The sequence below is a fragment of the Bolinopsis microptera genome, chromosome 7 (assembly GCF_026151205.1).
Source record: "Bolinopsis microptera isolate Bmic1 chromosome 7, MBARI_Bmic_1.0, whole genome shotgun sequence".
NCBI lineage: Eukaryota > Metazoa > Ctenophora > Tentaculata > Lobata > Bolinopsidae > Bolinopsis > Bolinopsis microptera.
The window spans coordinates 6,361,856-6,381,927 of NC_087078.1; the positions used below are offsets into that span (position 1 = coordinate 6,361,856).

General features: G+C 36.8%; 1 protein-coding gene across 4 annotated transcripts in view; it reads left to right on the plus strand.

Annotated features, from left to right (window-relative positions):
- The window catches only part of LOC134817956 (atrial natriuretic peptide receptor 1-like), a 56,332-nt gene that overhangs the window by 16,216 nt on the left and 20,044 nt on the right, over positions 1 to 20,072 (plus strand). For 2 of the 4 annotated variants that reach the window (XM_063827344.1, XM_063827342.1), the window contains exon 2: positions 12,596 to 12,666. The gene's annotated coding sequence lies outside the window, so the exon portion shown is untranslated. Of the gene's footprint in view, positions 1 to 12,593; positions 12,667 to 20,072 lie in introns of those variants that run through there. The other 2 variants (XM_063827341.1, XM_063827343.1) reach the window with 1 other exon arrangement.

The following is a 20,072-nucleotide window of genomic DNA, read 5'->3' on the forward strand; positions in this document are numbered from 1 at the left end:
GTAATAAATAATTTATGTAGTTTTATGTAGAGGTAAAAACCATGTAGAAAATCGCAAAAAATGTGAATTATGTAAATCAGTCAGCTTCGGCTCAAAATATAATCTTGGTTTAGAATTTAGGCTTGTTTAGCTAAATTATTCGATCATACTGCATCTCAGTTTTAACAGAACTGATTTTGATTGCTCCGTTATCAAACAAGACTAAAATGGAAATTATCAGTTTTGTCTGATCCACCCTTATATTCTATTCTTTGGAATCAATATTAGTTTCAACTGCATCTTAATTCATGATAGTTTTTCACATGATAGTTTTGTGAACTGAAACTCCATTATCTCAGTTGAAGAATAGAGTTTTATTCTCACATCGTTAAGTTAATCCGTTTCAGGAAGGCCCCTGTTCTAGACTACTGTCTAGACCCCTGTTCTAGACTACTGTCTAGACCCCTGTTCTACTCTCTTACATCACCAATGTGACCGATCATGACACCCTAAAACATGACCCGTTGCATATTACGACTATTGACTATTTAGCCATTGAGGTTAATGTTATCGTTTTATTAACTCTCAGAGATTGAGTACCTTCCATTATTTAATATAATTCGGATTGCAATTGCATGCCTACGTAAAACAGTTCAATCAGAACGGTGGGCACATATTGAGCCATATTTGTTTTTAGTTTTTACACGAGACAATCATTCTTGCTTTTTATTGGTCACTATGCATCTTAATTCAATAGCATGGTATGCAATGGACACCTTGGCTTGTAAAAAGTGTTTGTGAACCATTATATAAGATATCCGGGATAGTGAAGATGATATCATGCAGGTTGTATTATCTGTTCATTATTGTGCACGTGTCACTATATTTCCTACGGGTTCTCACTAATTAACAATATCAAATATATCAAAAAACAATGCTGTGGGATAGTTCCTCTATATTTACTTTATTGCACTAGAGATGTTTTCGTAGCACACCAAGCATTCTTTAAAAGTGCATGTACTCCATTGCCTCAAATTGTGGGTCATCTGGTAACTTTATGACCTTATTGACTGCTACTTGCTTACTTCTTGGCCCTTGGGTAATGAAGAGATCTTTTCCGATTACTAGAAAGGAACTTTACGTCGCTTCCTCTCAAGGTAGTCATCAGTCATGCAGGGAGAGTGGGGAGAGAGCGTAATAGGGCTGGGAGGCCAGTTTAGGCAAATAGGTACAATGCCGACCGGCTATTAACTGGCTATTATCAGGTCTAAATTTTACCTATTTGCCGTCAGTTTATGCCAGGTGGGACCCAGTTAAACAAAACCTCTTTGTTGTTTTTATATTTTATGGGGTATCATTCATCCGTATAAAATATGTCTGATCGCTCATTTTATTTGGGCTTTTGAGCCAGTAAGTTAACTTGAGCCAATAATTTAACAATAACTATAATGCTATTGTAATAATATATCAGCCATATATAATAATAGACACTTACGAAATACCCAATAGAGCGTGGCCAAGTAATACGTTTCCTTTTTATACCCGGACCTATTCACCCCGAACAATCCCACGTCTCCCGGGCATCTGACCACTGATTAAGTCGACAAAAGAATGGTTGTCATGCCCAAATTACATTGGAATTTTCTGCATTGTTTATGTGGGATATCGGTCTATGTTTAATCTCCTTTCCGTCTGGTTATGAAGAGTTTCAATACCACAACATTCAACATTTAGCCTGAATGGAGTCACTGCTTAAGCCGACAAAACAATTCACTATATTTCATCTGGACTAGCGGTGAAATTAGGCTCATAACGCCTTCCCTGTCATTTATATTTGCTGGCATTACTCGCGGTTCACGTAGGTGTTCTAAGAGAATTGACTTGGGTGCCCAGGGTGCTAGCTTTGGATTATCATGTAATGGGCTCCCCGGTGCTCCGCTCTGTCTCCAGATACCACTTACACCACAGTCGCGAAAATACTGCGTTTAAATTCCGTGTGGTTTTAGGATAGTTATATTGTCGTTTCGAGCTTTTAGCGATAAGCTTTCCGTGGTGGTACGATGGAGACTGGGCAGTCTTCACATTATAAGGTCAGCACATAGGGGATTAGGTGAAATCCTCACTCTAAAGTAGGGTTATTTGGACACAATAGTAATGTTTAAACGTGCTGCCGCTATTAAACCAGGGGCACCATCCTTACTGGGCTGATGAATTTTGTTACAAAAGCATGCAAAACCTAATTTTGCCCTCCTCCGGGACGATGCTGCCATGCTGGGTAACTAGGCACCATTTAGTTGCACGGTGGTTGCAGAATTATCATGTACACAATAGCTGTAAGTAAACGTGCTTCCCACTGCTAAACTAGGGGCACAGTTCTTACCGGGGCCTGGAATTACTGTTACAAATAAACGTGTCCAGGAACAATGCCGGGTATTCATTAAGCTAAGTGCGGATCAGGCTGGATCCTGATTCCTGCAGTGCATATTCTGTCATGTCATATAATGGCGACTACTTTTAGTGCGACTGCGACTGCTACTACTACGACTTAATATAATGCACGTACGAACAGTCACGAGCTCACTGCACTGTATCAAAAGATCATTAGACTGCTTTACACACTTCTCCTCACTTACAGTACCAGTTTTCTATTGTCTTTCTAACTATTGGCAAATCCGTGAGAGTCATGAGACCGACAGAGACATCTTGCCTTATCAATATGCTGTAGACTTGTAGTGGAGACTAAAGGTTAGATTGTTCCTCTTATACACCAGGTCTTATAACGCACGTACTTCTGTTATCAAACAGCACTGTATCCTTGCATTGTACTGTATATGTGTTAGATCGTTCATACCTCGAGCCTTTGTATCTTTACATAGTTCTGTAGTTTATGCCAAGATTGTAGTTTCAACTTTATGGTTGATTAAAGTTGAATAAATTCCATAACTGCGGACAGATAATTTGCATTAAAGTTAAAGTAAAGAGTACGAAGTTGCACAAAGCACGAAGGGAGTGTTTCCTTCACGCTTCACACTTACCCTAGCCGGTCTAGGGATATGGGTCGTGTTAAACAATAGACCACATATTATGTACCTTCTTTGTCGTGTACGTGCTGCTCCCTGAAAGCTCAGAAAGCTCAGTAAAGCGCCTGTGGCACAGTCCCTGACACAGAAGGAAGGTGTCGAAGTACAGGACTCTGAACCGTCCCCGAGCACTGTTGTGCAGACGTTTTGTAGAGTCACGTTCTTTAGTGTGCAATCTTGGTACGGGTATATTTGGCAGCTGTTGTAGTGTTGTTGGCTGTTTTTAGAGTTTGCTTAAATATTTGGTGTGACTTTTGTGAGGCCTCTGTTAATATTTATTATGTAGCTTGATACTTGACTCTCTTTAACTTTTCTTTAGACTTCAATTTGACTGAGCCTGTCTTAAGCTTCACACTGATTTGTTAAAACATACGACCTGTTTAACTACTATTTAACAAGGGGGTGTTTTCAGAAACAATTATTCTGTGACCACCTTTAACAGCTCTAAGGTTATTCTTACAAAGTTGTTTTTTGCGATTTATTTACGATTATATTTATAGTACTGTTACGCCAGTTATTGCACGGCTGACTTCATTTTCACAGTAACTGCCATGCCGTGATCACTTTCTCGGCCTCGCCTCATTTAATTGGATTAATCTACGGCGCGCGGCACGTACGACAGTTAACCCCGTTACACCATTACTCCAAGTTATAAGATAAATCCATTTAACCCTTCTCAGTTTAGCGTTTCACGCTTGTTTAACAGTCTTTAAGGAAGACTTCGTACCAATTTTAGGGTTACCAAATTGATGAATAATTCCATAAACATCGGTCTAACAATCCTGAAACACGCTGCACGTGCAGTGTGAAGTCTACTAAACGTTTTTTTTGCGTCATCACAGAGTCTGAGAGTCCGTTTAACCACTTTGGACAAATGTTGTAGCTCTTATTTACGTGAGGTGTCACGTACAGTCGTAGCTGTCGTAGTACTAGTTAACTAGTAGGCACCCGTATATCATTTTAACGCAGCTGGACATGTTACAAATTTGGTTGTTTGAGCTTTTAATTATGAGTTATGTCTTAAAGCGTTTATCTTAGGACAAAGTTATGTACCAAACATTATTCGCGCTATAAACCAAATTGTTTATTTTTAATTAATTATCTCGACAAATGTTTTAATTTTAAATTTATTAAAGCTGACATAATTACGATCTGACTGTTAATATTGCTGTCTGTAGCATGGTGCTACATTTGTACTCAGTGTCACAAATGTAACAGATCATAACAGAACAAGGAGAGTAATTAAAAACACTTGTAAATATTGTTAACACTAGTAATTAAATAATTAATAATTATCCATTCTGCCGTGATCTCAGTCGACTAAGGTACTGTTCTGCCAATTCTGGCCGGCAGCATTCAACAGTTGCCATTAAATCTTGATTTATATGGTAGTTAATGGCACCATGTCTGTTGTATGGGCCCATATAACAGACATGTTGCCATTAACTACCATATAACAGCTGCAAGTTCCATTTTATTAGGGTTCCTACTGTCATTTTCCTTAGCACCCTGTCCTTACACTGGCATTTATTTAATATTTGTTAAATGTATGGTATGTGTTTTCTCTGGCGCGAGTGACTCAGGGATGACTGACATCAACACATGACAGATATTATGTAAGATAAGTTGATAGACCTACAAATTATCTCATTAACAAAATATTAGTTTTAATAAGTTGGTATATAACTTTATCTTGTAATCTGATTAACGGAAAATAAATGTCTCATAACTTAAAGTGTTGATGTCTGCCCGACTCTTTACTCCGACTACCCGCAACGAATGAATAGAATTTTTCCGCCCCAAGGTAAATATTATGTACTATTCATAAATCTTTGCATTAGTAATTTTGTACAGGACTTGGATTAGTGATGCGACATATTTATAACTTTACTTAATAATCATTACGGTACATCATAAGGTTAGTTACTCAATATCACTATGTAGCTGGTACATATAATATTTTATAAATTTAGTATTTACCTCCTCACTGTAGTTCCTCGGTCCGGCTAGACTTGGGCTGGAGACTAGCTGTCTATTTAAGTTAGGGCAATTTAAATGAGGGTTCCCAAATAGACTTTAAGCTTGGATACCATTCAGATATTTGTCTCTGGATTAGTAATATTATACACTTACAGAATTAGTAAAGCGCCAAGTTTATTAGTTTACTTGATAATTATGGCTGTATTTTATATTTAGCTTCACCAATATGTATCTGCTATATGAGATTCTATAACCACCTCATTAACTACTCTACTTAACTAGACACAATGCTAGACATTAGCCTAGGATTAGCTGTCTAGTGTCTATTTACACTTTGGCACCCAAATAGACTCCATTACTTTTAGTTTGCCTACCATCACAGATTAATTTATTGTGTTTTCAACTTATTGCTATCGGATGCGCTAAAATCAAATGATTTTGACAATGATAAGCAATGATACAATTTTTCATCTAGACAGAAAAGACTACCGCTAGTTAGTGATTAAGCCATGTGGAAAATTTGACTAATTTTAAGCTTAATTTTTATGCAGATTTAAATTTAGAAATCTATTTCTGACAGCATTGGTTTCAGTTAAAAACCGCACCCATCCAACAATGATCTATCCAGAGCCGAGTATTATAAATTATTCGCTTGGATGGTTTTGTATGGTCTGACCAGATCATCTCATATCATGAGTCTTTTTAGCGCTCACCAGGTGGCTTTTAAACGAAGTATTTTACTGAGTTCAACAGATCCAAAATATAAACGAGTAAAGGCTAATTCATAAGGCTTGCCGTGATATGGTAGATCAAATTAGTTCCACCATGATCTGGTAATACTCATAATTCTGCGACCTCTACGTATTGTCATCTTGCACAACTCTTTAAGAAAAATAGGTGTTGGGCATGTGAAAATTTGCAGTTTTCCAGACATTGCGATTGGGTTAACGAGGTGTTGTACGTCACCACGAGAATTAGCCTAATTCTGAGATTTGTAAAACTGTGACCGCAAGTGTCTTTTTGTACCCCAAAATAAGATATACAGGTATATGGAAGTTAATAGTTCTGTGGTCTGTTCTCTAGAACAACTGCTTTCTGAAAACAATTATTTTCTGTTTGCTACTTCAATCATAACTTCAACGGACATTAATTGGACGATGGAGGCCCTAACGTTTATTTTAATGTACGTTCAAATTTATTTTCGGTCACGCTATGTCCGATCAAATAATAGTATGTGACTGAGTTGCAGTACTTTAGTACGTTAGTACTTAAATTTGAATTATATTTAATAATTATACACTATTTATAGCCATAGTCAATAGTCTATTGTATCAAGAAGCATTAAGCATCTAAAAGTCTACCGTAGGACCTTAAATAATTTCGTTCGTCCCCATGTAATTATATATAATAATTACATACATATATGCCTTCATTCAGTGCATACTGGATATATTTAACAGTTTAACTATTAGTCTTCAAATCGAGTTATTTTCAGCTTTCAATACAGATCCTAACTTAGCCCTTAGGGTATATCTTTAGTGTTTACCAGATATTTCAGACCTGAAATATAGCATGTGGAATGTGATATCCGAGATATTTTAGATCTGAAATTTAAATTCCAAGGTCTGACTCTCAAAGCTGAGATCTGATCTGATACCTGTGGTATTTCATTAATTAACAGGGCACGTACTCGTGAACTTTCGCACTGTATTTGGACGTTCTGAACTAAGCGTCCAATTAGACACACCCTGACCGGCTAATATTGAAAATATCAGTGATGATCATACACAGTACACAATATCGAGTAATACTGTTATACCGTAGGATATCTTAGACCCATACATCACCAGGCTCACTCTTAATGAAACAGACGGTAAACTTTAGTATTTTTCACCGTGTTTTATAACTTTTGGCTGCATATAAGGAACTGAGCCAGATCTAAGATAGTTTCATCTGTTAAAGTAGGTGTATTAAGAGTGAGAGTGTGGTAGGTGGGTGTCAGTTCAATCAGACTAATCAAAGTATCCACCACCCTGGACCCTTAAAGTGGCAATAGATTAAACACAAGCGCTCCACTTGTCTCCCAGGTCGCAACGTCACCCTCTCTCTCCCTCTCTCTCTCACTCTTTCTCTCTCTATGGATTGGTATTAACTTTTTGTGATGTTCATCTTACAATGCCCCGTCCCCCTCCCTCTCTCTCTCTCTTTCACTCGATTAACCACGTGTTTGCTATTTTTGTTTTGATGAACATTGTTCGGTTAGCCCGTGACGATTGATGGTTTGTGTTGTGTGGGTATTGTTTTAGGAGAATAATGAAATATTACCAGCATAATATACCAGTGCTCATATTAAATTGGCTTCTAGCCAGGGACACCATCCAGCAGCCCTCAGAAGAATACAATTATATATAAAATTAGTATATGATGTTTTCAGCATTCAGGTGCCAAATTCATTTTAGAGCACTGTAATAATGAACCAATTGGTGGACAAAGCTTTCGTCAGATTTCAGTTACCAAGAGTGCGTAGTGCACTTAGACATAAGCTTTTAATTTCACAGGTTCGTTGACTGTCATCGCCCCACGCTTGCGATAACGTGAGGTATTTAAACAATTCACTTTTTGTCTGCTACCGGTCGCGATACAGACTTTCTTTAAATTCGAGGAGCTAGTTCTCAAAAAATCCGGGTAGATAATGACTGGTAACAAAGTTCACTGTCACTCCCTCAATTGTCCGATTTGTAAATATTCTCATTGTCAAGGTTTCTCAGGTTAGCACCTCAAGAACTAAAAGTTTTTTCACCTAAATAAACTTTAGAAACCCATAAAAAGAGTCCTATAAAATAGATATTGCTTCGTTAGTAGTGCAAAAATGTTGCCATTGCGAAAATCTTCCAGACTTGTTGAGCTCTTTACGGCATGTAAAATATTCCTAGTGAAAATTTCGATAAACAATCGATTTTTATTTTTCATAGACTTGACCAAGTTAAATTGAATGTTGAGTTAGTCAGGAAATGATACATTTGGTTTGCTAAATCGAACGATTTTTCGTTTAAAAAAGGCCTAAAATTCTGGAGAAAGCGCACCTCACCCCCTCTGAATGTGCCCTTTGTTAAGCCTTTACTTCACTGATGGGGAGGTGACACAAATACCCCAACTAATTTAAATACAAAACCCTTAAAATTACTCCGTTGCCATTGCGATTATTTCCACACGTCCTGTTGTATTCTTTACGGCATTCCTAGCTCCGTTTATTTGAGTAATGGTATACAATATACATCATATTATTTCCATCCAGTTTTACATCACATCCATCTTACTGTTCACACGGTTTTGATGTGCACGAAATTATCTACCGAGACGTGCATAATTCTAACCGTGCAGAACAGGAAAAATGATGATCAGACTGGGGACCTGTTGTCAAAATTGCATTCCTTGTCAACGAAAAAGGTCCACGATTAATAGCATTATAACCATGCTCAGTTTGAAACGTGTTAATTGCAAATGATAAAGCAGTCATGGCATAAACATTATTTTATCGAAAAAAACAATTTGATACATTCGAAACATTTGTTATTATCATATTATTATGATAACCTTCTTCGACGAACGACTTCTTACATTCCAAATGTTTCCTCATTGCAAATTTTAGAACAGGTGTAATATTGATTGTCTGACTCCAATGTGGTTAGAATGATGCTCAGCTATTATAATTGTTCTTTATTATTATACAGTTTTCAAATTTTATTGCCGATGAAGATGGTAATTAGGACTCATGTTTTACTATAGTTGTCAATTTACTGCAGTTTCTTGGTAGACAGATCTCCTCTTCGGCCTTCAAATTTCGGTACAGAACTTTAACTTCGTGGTCGTGTTCGCCTAATTTCTATTTCTTCCCTCTTCTCCTCATTTCCTATCTTTGTGTACAAAGCACGACTAACTAGGAATTAGGATGTTTTCTTCAACCCGGATGACCTTAAGTTAGCAGTTTAAAACTTAAATGCTTGGCATTCTTCACTGCGACAATAACTGACTAGAACCTAATCCTCAACAGCAACAATCATGTGACTCCTACCATCCACTCTGATTGGTTAAAAGACGCAATAGAATAGAGACTCCAGGCACACTGTGACAATCTGGTGGTATTGCCCGTAGTGACCCGTACAGCTGTGTCATCACTTATCACTAATGATGCTTTATTGCATGACTTGTCAGAGGAGTGTCCAAATTAATTGAGTAATTGACCAGTAATTGACCAGTAATGGGTAATTTGGGTATATTTGTTCCTTCTTTATCATGTCCTCAATTGCCTGATATTTTAGTCGCTCCTATTAGCAGCCCATTTAGCATCACTTTCCTGATTCCATCCCTGGCGAATCAGATTGTCTCACGGAATTGCAGCAAGATGACACCTCCCAAACAGTGTGTGTCATTTTGCCGAAATTCCGCTGGTGCTGAATAAAGGGGACCGGTTTGACGCCTAAAATAATTACAAATATTTATCATAATTAGGATTTCTCGCACTTTCCAGTGTTTTGTTTCTTTTGTTGACGTACACAAACTTGTAACTGTAGGGGTCGCCAAAACTAAAACTAATTGTTACGTGTACCCCTGATGTTGTTAACGCAGTGATGCAGTGTGGAGTTTAGTAAAGTTTATAGTAATTGACTATGGTAGTTTTTATATATAGTGTACTATGAAAGTTAACATATATATACACGATATATGAACTACACGATATATCGTGCAGTTCATATATCGTGTATTTAGAAAATATATCGAGATATTATGGTGCACTTATGAGATGAAGTAGTCTCCTCAAAGGTGCTTAACACTTTACAGTGGGCAACACTAGGTTCAGGGCCGGTTCAATCAGCATATTAGTTCAGCAAGTATATATCACCTACACCGCACCCTCTAACTTCCCTGCAACTCCAGGATTAGTCATAACTGTGAGATTGTGGATTGCTTTTCTAACTGTGTGCACTGTGAATTGCGAAAGTGCTTTTCTCCTGCGTTTTATTAAACTTTTAGTGCGCTTAATCATATAAATCGTACTTTAAATACTGAACATTTTGTCCTATTTTTTATCAGTCGGTCGACAAATCTTGGACAATTCCCCGCTGAGAGCATTTAATTTCTAATCGGTCTGTTGCACCGTTTAGACCTACATTGATCTCACCTTCAGCCTCACCAACGTACAATAACAAATGACAGTGTGTCGAAGTGGTGAGATGTGTTTATCTAATCACAAACCCTTACCCTGACTACTGAAAGTTAAGCTGAAACTATACTTGTAAAGCTTGCCTCCCATTATATATATTAGCGCTAGCAGCATTGTGCTCTCTCTTCATTGCAGATGTGTTAGCTCTGTGTAACTCTAGTTTTGGTTTCGGAATGGGAAGAGGGACACTGTTACTCTCCAAAATAGTGTATTATTATAGTGTTTTATTATTTGGGTCAGTTAGTTTATATTATTTATAATGTATATTGTTGCACCGCTGCTACTCTCACCAACATAGTGAAAATTGTGGAACCCCCTCCCTGACACCCCCAACAACTTGTGTTACTGTGCACAATGTTTATTATGTCGTGTTCTGTGGCAGGATATTGTGTTAGTATAAGGTGTAGGTAAAGTTGACATTTGTACATCTTTGTGTGTTCAGTCTCTCTCTCTCTCTCTCTCTCTCTCTCTCTCTCTCTCTCTCTCTCTTTCTTTCTCTCTCTGGGTATTGTTTGTTACATATAATTAGTATTCTGATGTTTCTATGATTTTCACTTTCTTTTGTCCTTTTTAATGATAATTTAAATATTCAACACTGCACGTTAACATTCATCATCATGACAAAATGTAAATTTGCATCCAAGAAGAAACGTGATGGTTCAGATTGAAGGTTAAACACCAGCCCTCACTCGTATTTTACAACGAGTACTACCTGGCCACACTCTCTATACCTACAGGCTACACGTCATGTTACTCTGCAGTTAACTGTAACACGTACAGACATACAGACGTACAGGCTCTTCGCTCGTAGAGCTGTCTAGATGTTGCTGTTTTGGGGCTAGTGAACAATAAGAGCGTGCCTAAACCTATTTTAGTGACCAATAACAGGTCGCCTAAATCTCTTGTACCCATAATTACAACACTTGGTACTACTCCACTCTTATTTATTCGCTTGTGTCGGTTTCCTCCTGATTATTACAACTAATAATATAATCCTATCAAGGGGTCCAGTATTATTTTATATTCTTTTGTTATCACACGATATTTATTTTGATTTACATATGTTTAGTGCTAAACGAAGCCTCAAGTTACCTTATTCATATTTTGCAGTATTTCTGCTTGACACTAGCTCCTATTATTTAGCTCCTTTTAGTAGGACTAGGAGCGGGTCAACATAACTACACTGTATTTCTGCAGAACCCTGCACTGAATTTTTGGTTAAATAATTAAATGAACTTAAAAGCTTGTAGGTTGTATACACAAATAGGATTCTGCAAATGACAGTCATCGTGATCCACGAATTTTACTGGTCGCTGTTGCAATTGTAAGCTGATCGGTTGGAGTAAATTACGCCATTTCCACATTATATTTTGTACGAGCATTTACAATTTCTCGCTGCAACCTTTAAAATGCTGTTCAGCAGTATTTTCTTTTGACAAGTAAACCTAGATCAGTTGAATTTCGTCGTAGACAATGTCGTCCAGCAATAGTTTCCAGTGAAAAGTAAACCTTGATCACTTGAATTTCGTCGTAGACAATGTCGTCCAGCAATAGTTTCCAGTGAAAAGTAAACCTTGATCACTTACTGAGTGGAGTTGGGTTAAAAACATATAAGAGATACGATGATTTAACTTGTAGAAGCTTTCAATAAACATGTGTTAATCGTCGTCAGCTGAATGTGATGTGGTGGACAATGCTTATATGTGATTGAGTGGTGTCAGGGATGGAGGGTGGGGGAGGTGTGGGTGGGAAAGTGAAAATTACAGTACAATGTCAATAAAAATTTAGTCTTCTGTTGAGGTTGAGAAGGAAATGCCAGATGGTCTGGACTTTAAGGATTTGGCAATTTTAGGAAGAATTGATCACTTGAATTTCATCCTTGTTTGTCTCAGCACTGTCTGAGTTGTCTCGTTATCCTAAAGATAAGTCTCTTCCTTCCCACGTCAGCTATTTCGAGTAGATATTTAGATGCTCGCCCTGTTGAATTTGCGGACGACCAACCATTTCCTTTACTTTTATTGGCTAACTTAAAACTTTAATAGTTTAATCATTACAATAATTTCTGTATAAAGGCTTCTTTTAATTTTTGTACTTTAGAGCTTTTGGGGTTGAAACTGTGAATCCAAAATAGATTCACAATTGCTTGCATTTTTGGCAACTGAACTCTATGATTGCTTCAACATATTTGTAGAATCTTCCACAACATAATCATCTCTGAATTACAAATTACTAGATTGCATTTAAATTACATATTTCTCTTAAATTACATTTAAATTAAATATTTACCTTGATTAATTAAATGATTGCCTTATTATTTAATTATTAACCTCTGCAGCAGCTCAACAAAATGAGATTGCGGCGAAACAAGGGATGACTGGAACCTGGACTACGAACCACTGTAACCAAGTAAGTAACATTTGGCTCTACTCTTATATTAATTTAAATTATATGTCAAATATATTAATTCAAATATAAATTAGTAGTCATTGGTAAACTTGATTATACGTTAGTTTAGTTACTTAAGTAACGTTTTGAATCATCAAAGTCAGTACCACTTTAAGTAACATCTACAGTTAATTCTACCGCAATTATAACATGATTATTTTTTATAATTATAATCATAATCATACTTCATTGCCTAAATCTTCATCATAATTCATAATCACAAGAGATTATGCCTATTTCTGAAAATAATTTGTCTGCACCAATACCAAATGTATGTACCAATGCTAGATCAAACATCAGAATCCATGAATATCTATTCTCAGCCTAGATAGAATGCACACTATCGAGCTATTACTCTATTACTCCATCCCTGTGTTAGTTGGTATTACTGCATTATCTGGGACGCTAATGCAAATTATTATTATTATTAATATTATGTAAAAAAGCTAATGTAAATTATATTATTATATCATGCGAGCTAATGTAAATTACACGGATAGCGGTATAATTAATGTTTTCATCTTCAATTGCCCTTCTTGGCTTGCCTCCCTGACAGGTGTTAAAATACGTTATATAACGTACTATTTTTCTGTGTTGATACTCATTACTCAACAAGTATTACGCGGGCACCTGTCAAATCCGGGATGAAATCTATATAATGAAACTTTATAATATCTATATTATATTTTAAACTTGACGAAATTTCCCCGGCAACGGGGACATAGAAGAAAAAACACCGAAAATCGACCTCAAAATGACCCTCTGGTGAAGCCAAACCCAGCTCGCAAATGGAGTTGAAACCTCGCCATTTTTAGCAGGGTTGTAGAAAAAGGATAGGAATAGGCTATAGCATTCTTAGAATTTTGATTTAGGCTTTAGATTTTGTATAATTAACGTCGGAAGTGAGGTTAAATAATCGTTAGAATAATGGCGTTATTTTAGCAAAGGTTTACTGCGCTGTTGCGTAGCAACGATAAAAATGCACGTGCGCGAGCAAGAACATCTTAACTACGCGCGTTGTTATGCTGTATGCTACGTCATAACTTCAAAACTAGCTCACATTTACGCTCACGCTATGACTTATATTCATAACTTTGGTTGTGATTGGTATTTTTTGATGCGGTAAAAAGTATCGTTTTGGGAATCCGAATACTAACAACGCTGTCGCCATTGTTAAATAAATTCCATTATGTCTACTGTATAACAGACTGTATGATGAAGAGAAATTAAAACATAACTGATTTTTAAAATTTCCTCGAACAAAGCTTTCGACTAGCGGGTTTCTAGTATATAATATAACTTTAATATAGTTTATCTGCGCGTTTCACGTTACTTTATTGGGGATTGTTTAGTGTTTACTTCCCAAAGAATAATTCTGCCATATAATTTCAATCGTCTAAAAGTTTCTTGGTAATGAATTTTTTACATTCCAGAGTTGACTTGATCTGGATTCCACGAACACGTCATGTTAAAAAAATAGCTAGCAAAAATGAATCAAACGTTAGATTCCTGTTATAAGCTTATAGCCTGAAAATATTCATCATAGTTTTTAGAACATACATTTACAATCGATAAGTTGGTGATTAATAAAATTATTGGCTTATGTTCTTCGAAATAATTGGCTTATGTTCTAAAAACCACTTCACCACCTAATCTGACCTCCTGGAACTCCTCCCACTTGGCTCGTTAGTCTTCACATATAAACATGGTGGAACGGTGATAAGATGGAAATTGGGAACGCCCCTGTTATTGATTATATTTCATGAGGACATACTCGCTTCTTATCATGAGCATATCATAATATCATGAGCTTCTTGTCCAACTATACCACTATTACCTGAGGTTTATCACTATTATACCACTATCGTATCAGCTTACCTTCACTAGTTCATCAACTAATGTTCTAAAAACCATTTCATTAGGAATGCTGATATATAGCTTATTATTATATTATATAGATCAGGTGGACACGTGGGATGTTTAATTTCAGGTCTGCATGATATGGTATAAAGCTTATTAGGTTTATTCATGTAAGGTAAGGCTTATTATTTAGATTAGGGTTATTTATTTTATTATATCCGGCTGAAAGGCTGATAGTTTTCTCTTCAAGAAGAATGTCTTCATGTAGGACAGATCATATTTTTTAGGTCCTTCGTTTAAATAATTAACTGGTTGAGTGGAGCTCAGTTTAGGAGTCACATAGCGTATAACTAACAAAGTGTACTTTTTATTTCTCCTCTGTAGAGCTGTAGTTGCGATCTCGACTGTTGAAATTTATAAAATACATTATCCACATTACTATGTGTATGTAACAAATAATTTGAGACTGATGAAGATGTTGTGCATCGGAAACATTTTGTTTAATGATATTTCGCTTAAATTGAACCGTCGAGATCGCAACTTTACCGAGGATAAATAAATTAATGTACACATTGTTAGTTCGTATCTACCGAAGAGTTAGTCCGTAGCCGACACAGCATTATTTACATATTGCTGCCAATACAATACGGTTGAGAAAGTAACGTTTCCCACTATACCAGATAAATTGAATTGACTCTTAAGATAAGCTTTAAGAACATGTGTTAATTAATTAATAAACTGTTCAGGATTAATTAGTAAACTGTACATAATTAACTAGTAAACTGTATATAATTAATTAATAAACTATACATAATTAATGACGAGTGAATTTTTCATGGATTTTGCACCCCTTGTGGAATGTGGGCCTCTTGTTGAACTCTCCACAGCCTTATGTCGTCAGCACTCAGCCCTCCATTTTATTGGATTGTTATCAAAACATGTTCTTTCTCGTGGCTTTGCCAAATAAAATCGTTGATAATATAGCCAGATGTATAGCAATCATTATAGACAGTTGTTCAATGTTCATTCAGACGTGCTAATCTCCCTAATCTATCAAGTAGTGTTTGAACTTTGAAATTTGAATTAAGCATCATTAGCTCGTCATTTTTGCGATGAAACGATTTTCACTTCAATTGACTCATCAACTGCTTGTGCATTTGTTTTTCTGTCGCCTCACAAAGTTTATCACGATAGACAAAGTGGGGATTATGCTTTCTCCTTCATTAAATCAATTTGGATCAACAAGATGCCGATCATCGACGAACTGGGGTCTAAATTTTCACCTAATGAGCGTAATCAGGTAATTAATGAATCCGTGACGTCACAGGTTGGCGGACAAGACCACGACCCGGTTATTAACGTGTTGCTTTCTTCCTTCTTATCTCAGTCCTACCTCGTGATGCCTTACCCGAAATGTTGTGAAATGATAGAGTTTATAGGGTTGGTTAAAGGTTCGGGTTATGGATTAGGCTTGTACTCGTTGATAAAGGCGTTGGGATTTCACATTTAGATATTATTGGTGAGAATCTTTTTCACGAATTAGTGGGACATGATTGAACGATCTCGTTAGTATCAGAACATGCTATGAAGTAAAAATAGCGCACGTGTATCGTGTACATCAGCCGATGTACACGACACACGTGCGCTATTTTAAAGGATGAGGGGACCTTAGAAAAAGTTTTTTCTCGTGCAAATCCTTTTATTACATTAATCGTATAAACCACTTTAGTGAAATCCGCAAAGTTGTATTTCATTCGCGCGCCGATATATCCAGCCAAAACAATTTGAACCTGTGACGTCAATTATGTGAGTTGCTCTGATCCGCGCATATAGAAATACAGGTAAAATGAGCGTGCGGGCCGACTAAATTACTAATTAAGACTACATTAACAATTTACGATACTAACGAGCCTATAACCAGAGGAGAGGAGACTTTTTATGACCGGTTGAAAAAAGAATTATCACTCTACGATAACCATGAGCCGAGATACACCGCCTGGAATAAGATTGAAGTCACACAGAAAGGCATGTAAATTATGCATATTTATATCTCCCAACGTAACACCTAAGCAACTCCCTGTTTCGTACCACAGTTGATATATCAACATGTCATATCAACACAACACGGTCCTAATAAAAATGGATCGGGTAGGTATGAAATGCATGTCTTCATTCCAGTTGGACAAGCACCAAGCACCAAGCTTTTAAGTTCTAACTCACTGTGTGACACTACTCATAACGTAAGCAAGATTTGCAACTTACACCAAGCAATATTATACCAAGCATAGCAGACGAACACATCCACATTTGTTACGCTTTACACTCAAGTCACAGCAAACTAAAACGGTAAATTATAAATGAGTGTACAACTAAAGGCCGGTACACGCGCAGTGTCAAACCGCACGTGCGTACTCAGATAGGACTAGAGGCGCCAAGGGCCAGCTAGTATAATGTCTTCTACTACATCATACATTCTTTTTAATTGTGTCCATATCGGGTTTCAAACAAGTCAAAACAAAATAGCAGTTTGTGGTTTAGTTAGCGGATGCTACTTACCTTAGCTATTTATAAATAGAAATACCTACTACATGACTACTTGTCATACGTTGTATGACCCGCCGCGCACGAAGTGCGCGGCTCCCCCTGTATCCACCTAGTGAAACGACCGTGGGTGTCACAACGTGATACAAATGACTACAAGAAAGCCTTTCTGAGTAACATTTAACTATTATTATCAAAGAGAATTATTCGTAACTTAGACTAATTCAGTGCAACCAAAGATACCGCTCTCGCAAACGCCAAAGGTAACACGACGTAATTAAAACAGAACAGAACAAAATGTTGACACGAGCGAAGGGTGCGCGCGCACGTTGGCCTTAACACATAAGTGACGTCACAGCCCAAAATTGCTATCAGCCAGGAGCTAGGAGCGCGGCGTGATATTGCACGAATTATCGATTTCACAGTCCGGCGTATTTTTTGATTCTACACACTTTCACAGGACTTAAACGCGAATATTTGGAAGTAAATTCTAAGGTCCCCTCATCCTTTAAAGGTTATTTCGCGGTCCACGATCTCGCTATATTCTCCAGTGTACTTGGTTGTAGAGCATATATCTTGTGCCACCTGGCGCTCACCAGATGAGCACAGTTTTCAAAGTGAGTTTTGATTTTGACTCAAAATTAAACGTCTCGAATGATCTTTTTTGTACCTACGATATTGTAAGATCAAAGATTGTCCACAATGGAATATAATGAAGATGAATTTTCTTTGTTTCACCCTGATGGATATAAATTGGATTATAATGTATAAAAAGCATGTGCATTTATCTAACACACACACGACACCTCCGTATTAGTTCCACAGTGGTCAGGTAGAAAAGCTGGCACCAGATTTAGAAGATCTACATTGTACTGAGCCTAATAACCTACCATTGATACCACCACTACAAAAGATTCTGATCAAGATATCAATTAGTAGGCTGTAGATCGTATCTTGCACTATTAGTATTACAAAATATCACGAGTTATTAGTTTAATCCTTACAATAAAATGTAATGCATGACCAGATTTTGTTCTGAAAACATGCCCGCAGTCTTTACTGAGGAGCTGTTTTACTTTTTCTCTACCGAATGTAACTATTGCTGGTAGATAGATCCTTCGTGCCTGATCGTAATAATGTTTTGGTACTTGTGGACTGTAGTGATATTTATTGTTGCATTGACAGCTGGCAACGAGTACGCATTTCATATGATCACGGATGTAATTTTGACTAAGTCGTTATGTTTGATACAAATTTAATATACTCGCGGTCAGTATCATATTGTACAGCATGTTATTGTTTGTTCAGCGTTATTAGTACAGTTATGACATGGTTAGCTGTGGTCACGTGACAACAAATTATTGTTCGTTTGCCCTCATGAACAAGCTTTCGAAACAAAATGTTGAAATTATAGCACTGAAAATATAGATGTTATACAATTTATACCTATATTGCGTGTGATAGGTCATATTTATTACGTTTAGTGAATTAGAAACTTATGTAACAATAATATAATATAATGTATATTACGTTTCTTTACATTTGGTGCCTGATTTTGTATCCACCCTGTATCAGTATCTATAGTCTTCTCAAATAAAGTTGGCCCTTATGCTAACAGTTTCAAATGTTGTCAATAGTTGCAATTGTTGCTTATATTTTCAAGTGAAGCTTAAAGTTGCAAGTGTTGATAATAGTTTGGAGTGTTGTTAACAGTTGCAGGACGTGTTTATAATAGTTTCAAATGTTTCTAATACGTCCGATAGTTAGTTAATTCAGTGCTGGCTATCCAGAGCGGTTCGTGCCTGGTTCTAGATCGGATAGAACGGTTGGAGAGCGGTTCCTAGACTCTAGGGTGGTTCTTAAACCGCTTTTGACCGGATTCTGTCCCGTCTGGAGCGATGGTCGGTGTTTGACCAAAGTCATTAACTAAAGTTATTTGCACTCCCTAACTCAACTTATTGACCGAACTCAATTAAGTGCGAGGGTCCAGGCGGGAGTGGATGACTTGAACTAGACCGAGACGTTGGTTATAAAGTTACAAACATAAACCTACAGTATTATTTCTAATACTAACTGCAACAAATAAATATAGGCAGTGTCTTAATAGTTGGGAATCGGGCAGCACTTATCGCATAAATATCGTCCTCAGTCGATAGTTGGGCTTTAAAATAGTCACGTGGTTAGAATATGCATTGTTACTCCAGATTAATTGGTTTCAAATTATAGACATCAAAGCACTCGACTCATGGACTAGGAGCTTTGCACTGACAAATGACCGTTTTCGTCCAATTTGTGAAACTGATGGTTGGATTCTGTTCGTTTAATTCGCCTTTTTATTAGTTTACTACTAGTTTTAAGTAGTTACATGTAACACTAATCCCTATTGTAACTTAATAACTAACTCTGAATCCTTATCAAATAGCTCACAATTGACAATTAAAAGTTACTATTCTGTTAGGTAGTTTGTCATTTGTGTTATGCTCAGCGTTGTACGTTACTAATTGTTTCAACATTTTCCACCCAAATTGATAACAACGCTATTTGCCGTTTCTAACATGTACTAACACTGAAGTGCCCTTTTTTAATGAATTGGTAAAATTTACAAACAATTACACACGTACAATCATTTCCAAGCGTGGCACTGGACACAGGAGGAATTACATAGCACTAGAAATTACATAGCATAAAATATCTTGTTAATTCTATTTAGCTTGGTAATTGTGCTATAACTCGCTTCTATTTACATGCGTTAATTTAAAACAGTGTTAGATGCTTAGTATATTTGCAGCAGGTTTTTTGCTGTGTGTGCTCTGTGGTCAAACATTGACCGTCTCGGTATGTAAACTGGGAGAAAAGCTTGAGACTTACTCAAGGGGGTTTATACTTTATAGTACCCCAGCGTAGCTACTCTTTTTTTTTGTCCGTGTTTCTAGAAAACCGATATGTTTTACTAAGGTACTCTTTGT